General features: G+C 37.2%; 1 long non-coding RNA gene across 1 annotated transcript; it reads left to right on the forward strand.

The window, feature by feature from the left end:
• The first annotated feature begins 6,967 nt into the window (after positions 1-6,967).
• On the forward strand, positions 6,968-7,768 carry LOC114360887 (uncharacterized). Its single transcript, XR_003656542.1, has 2 exons — positions 6,968-7,296; positions 7,401-7,768. It is a non-coding gene; the product is annotated as an uncharacterized LOC114360887 (long non-coding RNA).
• Positions 7,769-13,389: the final 5,621 nt, after the last annotated feature.

Raw genomic sequence — 13,389 nt, forward strand, 5'->3', positions numbered from 1 at the left:
GTTTTTTTATTAATGTCCAAGTCTAGGTTTTACAAACCAAATATCAGTTTATATGATCAAATCATGAAAAAAGTGTCTGAACGAACAATAACTTTTTAAAATGAATTAGAATTTTAATCAACGATAAATTCCAATAAAGTTTTTTTGAAATTGTGTTACTCTATTCGCGCTTTATAAGCTCCAATTGCAGGAGAATATCAATAGCACTCATTAAAAAAAAATCCCGAGACAAATCAAATTAAACTAACTTCAAATCTTTAACAATGAATACTGGAAAATAAACTTAATTACAAAAAGTAAAAATTGTACGATTCCTCTGAAATCGGACAACTCTTACGTACTAATAGACAAATAAACAAACTAATTTCAGTTTGATTGCGTTTCGTTTAAACGTTTTATTTGACAACACTTAAATTGTGAAAGTTATTTCATCTGCAATTTAATAGTTATTGACAGTTTTCATCATTTTGCGTCTTACAAACCTCGTCTGTAAAAATTCGTGTAAGACGTGACTTCTTATAAGAATATAATAACTAGAAAATAATAGCCGTCGAAATATGGACTTGTGAAGTAATAAAAAATAAAGAAAGAACATCACAACACTAGTCACTAAGTAGTGACTTGTGTTGTAGTACTACCTAAGCAACAACGATATAATCTAATAAAGTATTACGTTTTTTTGAGGTTGACCACAGAATAGTTGATCTAAGTTTATAGAGTCGACGGAAATAACCTACTGTTGCGCACTTCTGCCAACAATAGTGAATTGAGATCGTACCGTAGTTTTTTGTACTATGGCCCTTAAACCAAAATACTGATGAGTCACCATCGTAATCAATGAAAGCTGATTGTTTTGGCTGATAAAAAATTTGCACGTACATTTTGGGAACTAGAGCGTAGCCCCTTTACTACACGTTTTATGAGATTTAACAAAATTCAACAAAAGTTTTTGCTTATGATATTAGCTATCTAGCGAGGTTCCTGGTATCCTGCGAGGTTGCTGGTATTTTAAAAATAATATATTCTTATTGGAACTAGTGGCTTGTATCTGTGTGTGATAAAGCTAAAATCTAATAGGAATCGGTTCTTTTAGGATCTTAAATAATAAAATTCAAAATACGTTCCTTGACGCGTTGATGTCTATTTAATGAGATTTCAATAAAACCAACTTAATTTAAATTTTATCATCTTTCTTTTGACAATTAATACAACTACGAATCATATTAATAAAGTGTCGTTTTATCTATACTAATCCCATAAAAAATCTTACTCAACTTTATCGCCAAACAATACAATTGTTCGTAGCCCTGAAATTGAAACCATGCTTACGTTATCTTCCAACAAATAGTCATTTGATTTTCTATTGTTTACATGAAATAATAAATTGTGACATAGGTACATAATCATGATTCCAATTGGAAAATCATGGCCTTGGCTTTGGGGCCCACTAGTTTCAATTGGGGTCAATTTACAATAGTTTTCTACTGTAATATTGTTAGCTTAGGCGCAAACCATCAATTTTTAGTTGGCCGATAGTTGGATCGGGCTATTAATCAGTACGGAGATGTATGCAAGTGCGCACATTACACCGATTCGGTATCGGACGATTCTTTCGTTCGTTCGTTCGTTCGTTTCAGCCGAAAGACGTCCACTGCTGGACAAAGGCCTCCCCCAAGGATTACCACAAAGACCGGTCCTGCGCCGCTTGCATCCAGGTACTTCCCGCGACCTTCACCAGATCGTCGGTCCACCTAGTGGGAGGCCTGCCCACGCTACGTCTTCCAGCTCGTGGTCGCCACTCAAGAACTTTCCTGCCCCAGCGGCCATCAGCTCTTCGAGATATGTGCCCCGCCCACTGCCACTTGATTTTAGCGATTCTGCGGGCTATGTCAGTCACTCTGGTTCTCCTACGGATCACCTCATTTCTGATTCGATCACGCAGGGAAACTCCGAGCATAGCACGCTCCATCGCTCTTTGGGTGACCTTGGGCCTTCTTATGAGGCCCATAGTAAGCGACCACGTCTCAGAGCCATACACCATCACTGGCAACACACACTGGTCAAATACTTTTGACTTGAGACACTGCGGTATTTCGGACGTGAGAATTTCGATTCTTTATACAAATTAAAATCGGCCCAACTATCGGCCAACTAAAAATCGGTGGTCTGCGCCTAGGCTTAGGTATCGGAAGACATAGTGTGGGCAGGCCCCCACTAGGTGGACCGACGATCTGGTGAATCTTGCGAGAAGTGCCTGGATGCAGGCAGCGCAGGATCGATCGTTCGTTGTGGTAATCCTTGGAGGCCTTTGTCCAGCAGTGGACGTCATTCGGCTGAAACGAATGATGGGCAGGTTGATTAAATTGTAATCACCCGTGGTGTTGATCGGTCCGGATGCAGAGAGAAAACAAAGTGGGCCCGACTAATCACGGCCAGCCGCCGTGTAATGAGATGCTGTTACGTGATGAGACGTAATTGTTGCATCTGCTGCAAGCTAGTGGCACACTGAGTGCAACGACTATCACTAACTTACCTTTTTCTGAAGATTTTTTCCAAGATTTTTTTAATACCACGTTTGTATTGCCAACTGAGAGCAACAACATCACCAAAAGATTTTTCTTATAATTTGAAGACTTAGTCATTTTATCGATATCATCATCATCATCATTTTCAGCCATATGCCTCTCCCAATGACTTCCACATCGCACGGTTGGTAGCGGCCTGCATCCAGCGCCTTCCTGCTACCTTTATCAGGTCGTCGGTCCACCTTGTTCAAATATTTATTTGCACAATTCTGTGTAAACATAATGGTTTTAAAACTAGTACAAATAGAGCGTAGTAAAAAATTCACTGGAAGCTATTTATTTATAAATATAATTTGTAATAGGCAAAAGGTTAGTTTAAAATCTACCCATAACTACCGAAATTAATTAAGTTGTGCCTTAGTGTACCACTGCCGTTAAATGATATTGTCAACGCGTATTCCAGGAATTGCGACGGTGTAAAAACGGTTGTCGATGTCAATTAGGCTTTGCACTTAACGGTAATGCTTCCGATACTGCGGCTGCGCAACGAATTACAAAATTATATAAAACATTAACCGTTCCAATTCGAATGCTATTTTGAAAATTAATTACCGAGATGATTCGGTTGACGGGTCTTTATTTTAACCATTGTGCAAGTCTGAAAGTGCATCTTAATTGCAACTTTGAGAAATAAGATTAAGATGTATTGAAATTGTAAAAAGCATTTAGTTGGTGGTAATTATCTAACTGAGTCACTTCCTTTCCATCTCTAAAAAAGTGTGCTTGGTGCCTGGAGTCAAAAAACAAAATTATATTTAATAAAAAATAAAAGTGCTAATGCTAATATCTTCTATCATAGCTTTAGAGATAACTGCAAACTTTCAGGTCAACAACCTATATATATTTCGTAGCTAAGTAAAGCCTGTGGACCCATTCCTCCCCACTGTCCTATTTTTAGGACACCATATTCAACATTTTTTTTTTACAAGTTAATAAACTAATTTTTATTGTTTTTGACAAAATTCGTATTCTTGCACTGTTATTCTAATAAAATAATTTTTTTCGGCAGCAAAAAGTGTATCCGTTATTTTAATGTAATTTTTTCAAATTAACACTTTTGTTGCCTCAAAAAGAAGCATCATATTTTGATTTTATATACCATAATATAAAAAAACTGGCCAACTACAATTTACATAAAACTGATTCTTAGACATCTACCAATGTATAAAAANGTTAACTCCTCTCTTAAACTGCGCAGAGCATAGCATGAAGAGGAGATTTTGCTTTCCAAGCAATTCACCTCTACCTTCCAGTTGAGAGAAGAGTCTATGTGAATACCAAGAAACTTAACAGTGTCTACTCCAGAGATGCAGTCATCCTTCATCTTGACTTCTAATGTATCTCTTGTCCTTGATGTGGATTTAAAGAGAACAGCTTTGGTCTTCCCCACGTTAAGTTTCAGATTGTTTACTTCAAACCACTTGTCAAACAGAGCCAACGCATTGTTTACTTTAGTATTAAGTTCGCTCATGTTTTTCGCATTTTCGCACAAGTATTTTTATCAAAGAAAAAAAAAATATTGCACGGAAATGTTAAACGTTTTGTATTTTAAAAAAGACCATGGCCCTCTAAAGGATATAGAACGCAACTCAGATTTTATTTAATCTGATTTGATTATGATGATTAATTATGATAGAAAAATAATTATTAATATCATTAATTGACCTGATATACAATGGGATTTTATTATAAATTTTTGGTGCCATGCAGTTTACACTCATTCTTCGGAGAAGGGTTTTGCATTGATGAGTAAATTTCAGTGTGCCCTCACGACGACTTCAGACAGTATTCATTTCAAAATAGTGTGGGTTATTGCGAACAAAGTTTGCAACTTCGGATATGTACTATCGAGGACTCTTCCGCCTGACCACTTTGTAGAAATTTTAGCGTAAGCGCATCGCTCCGGTCACGTGCTCACCCCGTCTCTAATTGGTTACGCATTTTACTATATTTTTACTACGACCAATAAGAGACAATCAGGGCTTAGGTTGCAATACGAAATACCATTGTGCACTTTATTTTCATACGGTTAAGGTTTAAAACGAAATGTTTCTTTTTCTTCAATCTTTCTTAGTTTTAGGCTGAGTTGCACCACCTAACTTTGACCTTAACTATAACGGTAACCGGTGCTTTTTGTATGGAGTTTGACAGAATTTTGACGTTTGTTAAAGTTAAAGTAAGATGGTGCAACTCAGCTTCAGAATTTTAATAATAGAATTTGGTTACAAACAAATAGATATGTATTTTTTTTAATATTGTGTTTTTATACGAGGTCTGTCTGCTTTTTGCTTTGGTGAACTGTCGACATATTCTCTCCTTTGTTTTTTTGTGAAGTTTCGTGATCAATAACCGATTGATTTGTGTTGACCCGTGCTAGTAATTGGACTGTTTGATTGCCTTTTTATTGACCTCCGCTCGATTACTGAACCATGCCTCTCAAAATAATTCTTATATTTACTTACAAACTTATCTATGTCTGTCTGTCTGTCTGTCTGTCTGTATGTTCCTTATAGAAACAAAAACTACTAGACGGATTTTAACGAAACTTGGTACAATTATTCTTCATACTCCTGGGCAGGTTATAGGATACTTAGGAATTCCCACGGGAACGGGAATTAGCGGGAAAATCCTTTTGTATGAAAAATCTAAACCGCTTAAGTTAGACGCTTGAAATTTGGCATGCAGGTATCTTAGTAAACTTAAAGCTTAGTTACAACAGGATATTGCAAAATTCCTACGGGAACGGGAGTAAGTGGGAAAAAACATTTGTATGAAAAAATTTAAACCGCGTAAGATAGACTCTTGAAATTTGGCATGCAGGTACCTTAGTAAACTTAAAGCTTAGTTACAACAGGATATCGCAAAATTCCCACGGGAACGGGAGTTGGCGGGAAAAAACATTTGTATGAACGCGTACGAAGTCGCGGGCGGCCGCTAGTATAACATAAATAATTTAAACAAGCAACAAGGTACTACAATTCTACTGCTCCAATTGAACTTACCAAGTTCAGATTGTGAAATACATAAATGATGAGAAAGTATGTCAGTTTCTTGCGGACGTTCCTGAACGCGTTTGGCTTCGGTATCACGGCAACAATAAACAAAGGGGATTGGTACAAGGTACAAGAAGTTCAAAGTATTGTTATAAACAAGCTTAAAAGATCAAAAAACTGTATAACTTTCCCTTGGGACTAACGTTACTGATGAACGAATTGGTCAGGCATGTCAAACATCATCTCAGACATAGAACGTCCACTGTTGAACATAGGACCAATAATGTACATCGCCCGATCGGCCTGCATTCAGCGCCTTTCTGCTACATTTATGAGGTCGTCGATCCACCTTGTGGATGAACTTCTCACGCTGCGTTTTCCTGTACATGGCCTCCACTCCAGAACCTTGCTGCCCCATCACACCCCAGGCATGTTTGTCACTGGATAACTTCATTACATCAAAGATTTTCTTCGGTTTTTAGAATAGAGATCACGTCTCTAAAGACGCGCACGCACCTATAGACCACATCCCGAGCACTTCACTTAACCAATATACTTACTTATTATAGCTAAATAAACATGTTATTAAGTTACTCTACCATTTATTTTGTCCGTCAGAACTTGTACCAAAGCCTCGAATTAACATTTCCTTACATCTTGTTATGTAGACCTGGTATGCATTATACAAATTACACTCTCATGTCCATAAAATTAATGAAATAAGCTCCTAAGCTCATGAAAGTAGCTTTTACTATAAGGAGCTAAACACGAATCATGATTTAGAAAAGCATTGACAAGAAACCAACACAATAGCGTATTGAAGCTTTGAAAAAATAAAAATATCGTGATCAAAATCAAGGTTACAACAAAGCCAAAAGAAATGTTTATCATTTGAACTTGAATTTCGACTATTTGGACCGAAAGATGAGAGTCACGTAATATTCGAACTAGGTACAACAATGTACAAAGAGAATTTTATCTAAAAATCACGATAAACACGACTCAAGCCAATGTACTGACTGGACTGTGCTAGATTTCGGAGGCCTATAAAATCACAGCCTTATTATTGTTGAGTCTATCACCCGTATTCACAAACGATACTTACCTATGCAAAGCAGCAACGCTATGCGAAATGAGACATTTCTCAATGCGTTCCATATGACAAGCCTTTCAATTCATAAACAATACTTAAACGACCCTTGACTATGCAAAATTAGAGTGTTGAATAGAGTTCTGTGATTGGTTCGCTTATGTTACGCACTTCACTTCGCTAACTGACATGACATTCCTGTCATTCAAACGGTGCAACGGTTTTTATGTGTCGTTATTTTGTGGATTTGTGAATTAAATAAATATGGATAAAACTACAACTATCAGGTTAGTATGAATATTTCGATTAATAATAATAGTGAAAATCATGTTTCAATCATTATTTTTCAGATAAAAAGCTGCCGTTTTCTTCTTCCGAAAGAGAGCTGCTGATTGTAGCTTAATAAGAGAAAGGCCTATTATTGAAGACAAGCATATTATTATCCTCTCTAAAATATCGAGTTGACGAAGCAGGCCTGGGAAACTCTAACAGTGGCTTACAATTCTCAACCATATTTTATGTTTCACAAAGGCTCACACATCAACTGAAAAGCTGCTGGAATAATTTAAAGACCCAAAGAATGAAAGAACTTTCTCAGGAATCAATCAAACGTTCTCAACACCCACTAGTAAGTAATGTTTTTAAAATATATAGTACGTAGATTTATGAGGAATAACTAAGCAGAATATACCTACTCAAAGGAATTAAATTCATAATTAATTTGCTTTTCAGGTAGGTATCAAGAAATTAAGATTAGTAGTAGCAAGAATGAAGATTAAGACAGAAACAAGAATCAAACGCACCACATTGAATAATATATAACAAGACCAGGCTTTGCACGAGTTGGGGCTACAAAGAGAAAAAATATTGATAGAAAGAGAAAACAATTTGTTAGAACATGAAAAAAAGCTTTATGATTTACAAATACATACAATTAAATTAGACATTGAAGATTGATGAAAATAAAACTTTATTAAAAATTTTATGTTTTATTTGCCACTAGCAACTGATACATTATGTAGGTGGCACTGGAAGGCCTCCTCGCAGTTAATTTCCTCAGGTCTTCTTTTATCAGTGGTAAAAGTATGAAAAGTACCCCATCATTGGAAAACCTAAACTAAATTCGTCTGAATTGTAATAATCAAAGGGATTTTGGGAATCCCGTATCACTTTTCTGGTACTTATTCTACTTTGCTCATTGATATAATTATCAAATTCTTCTTCACTACTGTAATCCATTGTAAGATAATATTACTCGAATACAACCATAAATAAAGCAAACAAACCTCAAAAACGAGAATAACCTAAAAATTTTGACGTAAATAGACACTATGCGTTGCGTAATACAGCTCCCTNGTTTCCCCAAATTAAGAGTCCGTAGTTAATGGTAGATACCACATAGGCGTAGTAAGCTGATAGCGTAATGCTCAGTGTTGTCTTATATTTGTTGTTATCTCAAGTTCGGTTGCCAACTAGTCATACTTGGTATCTAGTAGTATTTTTAAATTTCGTCACATTCTGTCTGTACTTAGCTCTAATTAACCACATGTTAATAAATAATGGCCATAAATCTCAGATTAAACAGATATTTCGCAAATTCACCACAAAATTTACACCACTTCCACACCTTACTCTAAATACATTCAATTTACACGTTACTTACACCCCATATATCAAAAACACATGCAACGCTAATCGCATATTTAACTCAAAAATCAAATTTGATATAAATCTCGGCTTTCTAACAAACTCACGAGTCGTAAAAGTAGAAAACAAAGTAGAAAAATTTAATCCGTCGCTTTACCAGGGCCACCTCTGGCTCCTTCTTATTATAATAATTCATAAGGGTGTTTACTTCACAATCTGGAGTAAGCCCCACTCGCAATGGCAATAGACGAAGTCGCGAAAGAAATAGACGACTCATTGAACATTGATTGCATCTCTTAAGCCGACTAGAAGATTGCACCACTCATATTATTAATTCAAAATGGAATTTCACTTTACTAACGTACAATATAAGAAGCCTGAACAAAAATTTTGAAAATTTCCTTATCATGCTCAATCAGCTCGTCACAACCTTCGATGTGATAATCCTTACGGAATGTTGGCTTGATGAAAGCAGGATCATAAAACAACTAGACGGTTATACTAGCTCTTACACAAACCTTAATATCAATAGAGCAGGCGGTGTGGTTGTGTACACCAGGGATAACCTGGAAATAACATCTAGAGAGATTGACCTTAAAGGGGAGGCAAACTGTATAATGGTGGACATCAAAGGTATTACTACGATATTGGGAGTGTATCGATCGCCATCCATGAAAAGCATAGACAAATTTGTTGAAATATTAGATCAAACCCTTTTAACACTTAAAGATAAGAAAAACCTAATAATAGCAGGTGACCTAAATATTAATATTTTAAACATGACCTCCAATCCACAAATCCACAATTATCTATGCCTCCTATCCGAACACGGCTTCTTTTCAGCAATCTCTAAACCTACACGTCTACAGTCCTGTCTAGACCACATTTTTGTGAGACCCTTCTTATCTGCAGTTGGTGTTGTCGGTCCAAGTAGTGCCACCGATCATTCACTGGCAATGTTGGGCCTCGGGCTGTCTGGGACCCGTGATCAACCAGACAGATACTACAGCAGAATAAATTACCTGTCTGCTTCAAAAGAACTAAAAACCTTGGATTGGACTCCCGTCACTGACATCACTGATCCCTCCACTGCCGCACACACCTTCACATCGATCATACAATCCGTTATCACAAAGCACACTCAGAGAAAGAAGGCTAGTCGCTCCAAACACACTATCAAACCTTGGATTACGCCGGGACTGATGCGCTGCATAAGGAACCGAGATACATTACACTTAAACTCACGAAAGGAACCAAATAATCAAATACTTAAACTGATCTATACCCGTTATCGTAACTTCTGTAATGATCTTTTGCGAAAATTAAAAAACAAATACAATGCTGAAGAACTACAGAAACATCAGAGTGACCCTAAGAAATTGTGGAAAGCTGTTAACACCATCTGTCATACAGTAAAAAAGAAAACCCAACCAACGGAATTACTCAGCTCCTCTAATTCGACAGTGGAATCCCTTAATATTTGCAATACATATTTTTCGACTGTGGGGGAAAAGAAGGCGAACGACACACTCTTGAGACTTAACACTACACAAGAATACTTAGTTAAAAACGTTCGAGTTAATAACAGCCCAGGAGACTCCCTTTTTCTAGCCCCAACCGATACCTCGGAAGTCAACGCTCTAATCCTTAATTTAAAAAACGACAGCGCGCCCGGTATAGATGGAATCACGACCAATTTCCTAAAGATAAATCGAGATTTGTTGATACCTCCGCTAACGCACATTTTCAATCTTAGCCTTAGTAGTGGTACGTTTCCGGACTGTTGGAAAAAAGCAGTTGTTTCTCCGATTTATAAATCCGGACCGAAAGACGCACCGAATAATTACAGGCCAATTTCACTATTGAGTATTCTATCAAAACTGCTAGAAAAGATTGTCCAAAGGCGCCTTTCCGACTACCTCGAAAGCCACAAGTTACTAGCAGGACGGCAATTCGGCTTCCAGCGGAGGCGATCCACGGAGGACGCGGTAAACTTACTCTCATCGCTGGTTACCGGTTGTCTGGATGCGGGCCGTTTTTGCGTTGGGGTGTTTCTGGACTTGGCCAGGGCGTTCGATACAGTTTCAATACCAATATTGCTTACCAAGCTTGAAAAAATGGGTATCAGAGGAGTAGCCCTGGCCTGGTTCAGAAGCTATTTGACGGATCGTACGCAATGTGTGCGGGTGGGTGATTTCCTCAGCAATACTCAACCAATTCGTTTCGGTGTTCCCCAGGGTAGCGTATTGGGGCCCATCCTATTTAATATATATCTCAATGATCTCTTGTTTCTTGGGCTATCAAGCGCCGAAACAGTTTGTTATGCTGACGATACTGTTATTTTGTTTAAGGGCTCGTCGTGGTCGCAAACATTTAAATACTTGGAGCTAGGCTTGGCAGAGGTGGCGCGTTGGTTGGAAAACAATCTTTTATCCCTTAACATACTTAAAACAAAATTCATGACTTTTTATAAAACCGCCTCCTCAAAGCCGAGCCTGGTTCCACCTGTCAAAATCCATCAAAGCAACTGTGACGTTTTATCCAATTATAATAACCAACCTGCGTGCCAATGCGACCGTATTGAGCAAGTTGAAGTGATCAAATACCTTGGCGTTTTGGTAGACCAAAAACTTAACTTCCATCAGCACATTGTAGCCCTGTCGAATAGAGTTCGTAAGATTATTAACATAATGTCACTGCTCCGTGACGCCGCCAGCCCCTCTGTTCTCCGTTTGGTTTATCTTGGGCTATGCCAAAGCGTTTTAACTTATTGTATAAGCTCTTGGGGTGGAACAGATAAAACTTGGATGCTTCGGATTGAGAGAGCCCAGAGAGCCGTGATCAAGGTGATGCTTGGCAGGCCGCGTCGGTACCGAACAAATCTTGTGTACAATGAGAGCCAAGTCCTCAGCGTTCGCAAGCTTTTCATTCTTAAAGCCGTTCTGGCCACACATAGGACAGTAGTTCGGTCTGTAAACTACGAAGCACTACTCAAAAAACGCACTTTCAGAATTGATACACCAAAAACAAACACCTCTTTCGCACAGCGACATAGTGTATTCCTATTCCCCTACGTTTATAATAAAGTTGTGAATAAATGTGACATCAAAACCCTTAGCGCAAATTTGGCTAAATTGAAAGTGAAAAAGTGGCTTCTGAAAATTAATTATGCGGAAACTGAATCACTAGTGAGTACAGTTATCTGATACTGGCATAGGATACATACAAAACACACTCACGCACACACACTCACGCACACACACACACACACACACACACACACACACACACACACACACACGACAGACGGACAGACGGACAGACGGACATGACGAAACTATAAGGGTTCCGTTTTTGCCATTTTGGCTACGGAACCTCAAAAACGAGAATAACCTAAAAATTTTGACGTAAATAGACACTATGCGTTGCGTAATACAGCTCCCTGTCTACCTTAGCTTTGCGTTCATTCTAAGGGACGCATAGTGCTTGTCACCACTGAAGTATTGTCTATGAATAGGTTTTTGGGACCCTGTGCGTCAACGCGCACTATGAGGCCTCAAAGTAATGTTTGTGAATACGGGTGTATAATAACAAAACTGTCAGATGCGAAAGCCGATATATGGTCATGCAACCAACATGCGTTCAACAACTCGGCTAATAATATGAATAAGGCTGGAATGGCAAGAAAGACATGCCACAGGTTTATCTAAGGCATTATGGCCTAAACTTAAGCTTTGTACGCAATGTAGAACAAAGTAATAGAGTTCTTACACTATTAGTTAGATAGTTCCATTCCACTTTGATGATATCAATTTGTTTTCATTCTTTAAAACTGGTGCATTGGTATAGTATACTGATTGATTCAGAGCAGTTTTTGACGATATTTTGTTATCAAGAGAGTTAAAAGAATACTTGAAATAGTTTTATAAGTAACAAAGCACGTAAAACAATCAAACTTTTTCTGATATCGTAACATAATGTCGCCTATTTTTATTATTTTTTTGTTTTTCGTTCTATTTAAAATGCCAAAACAAGTGAAAGCGAACTGAGCATACTGAGATGAAGTTTTTATTGCTACCAGTAGCATAACGAGTGAATTACGTCAGAAACAAAAGCAATACGGCTGCAGGACACGTAATAATAATATTGTTTTATAGCTAAAACATCACGATGTTAGTGCCTTTTCCTATGATGCTGATTTCGGCACGCGTGCGGAATCTCTCTAATCTGTGGCGTGAGCATAATATCGTACGCTGCTGGTTGCATGCGTGTAGCCCGAGTAATAGGATAAAAACATGTACGAAATAATGACATGTTTTTTATTTATTTCTTTCAAATGCAGTTAGCCCGCATGCGGACCAGATCCGCATGAGTGCCGAAATCTGCATCACAGGAAAAAGGCACATATAATTAACCTTAGATACCTTCTACTACTACTTACCTACTTCTTTTTGTTCTGACAATTTTTTATTTATAGCGGTAACTCCTAAAACATATATTTGATTATTTTAACTATTTTTATACAAATTGAAGAATAAATCATATTGTTTCATCACTAATTAACAATCTAGTATTGCATAATTATATTAATTTAGGTTTTGAAATGCATTATTTTCTTATAAGACTCATCATAGTAGATCATTGTTGTCAATTTTAGAAATAAACTTCCTGACATAAAATAAATGAGATTTGAATCATACTGAAAGAACATATTCAATAATTTAACTATAAGATTTTATTGAAGACATTGTACATAAATTCTAGTTCGATGATATAATGAAATTGCAAAATTACATAGGCTTTCTCCTTCAAATTTGTTATAGATTATGTTCGAACATAAATTATAACCGTGGTAATTTTACGGTGTAGTTATAGTATATTCCATGCCTTAATAGTTATTTTTGATTGTTAGTACCTACATATTATAATTTATGGGGATTTAGTTAATTCGCTTGCATATAAGGTCCCTGATAATCTTCATTTAGATACCAATAGTTAGAGATAAATTAATGTATTGAAACTCTATGTTCAAGTCCGCGATTATCAAAGGTCCTATTTTTCACTGCCACAATGT

Source organism: Ostrinia furnacalis, unplaced genomic scaffold (genome assembly GCF_004193835.3).
Source record: "Ostrinia furnacalis isolate ACB-3 unplaced genomic scaffold, ASM419383v2 OfSCF5217, whole genome shotgun sequence".
Classification (NCBI taxonomy): Eukaryota; Metazoa; Arthropoda; class Insecta; order Lepidoptera; family Crambidae; genus Ostrinia; species Ostrinia furnacalis.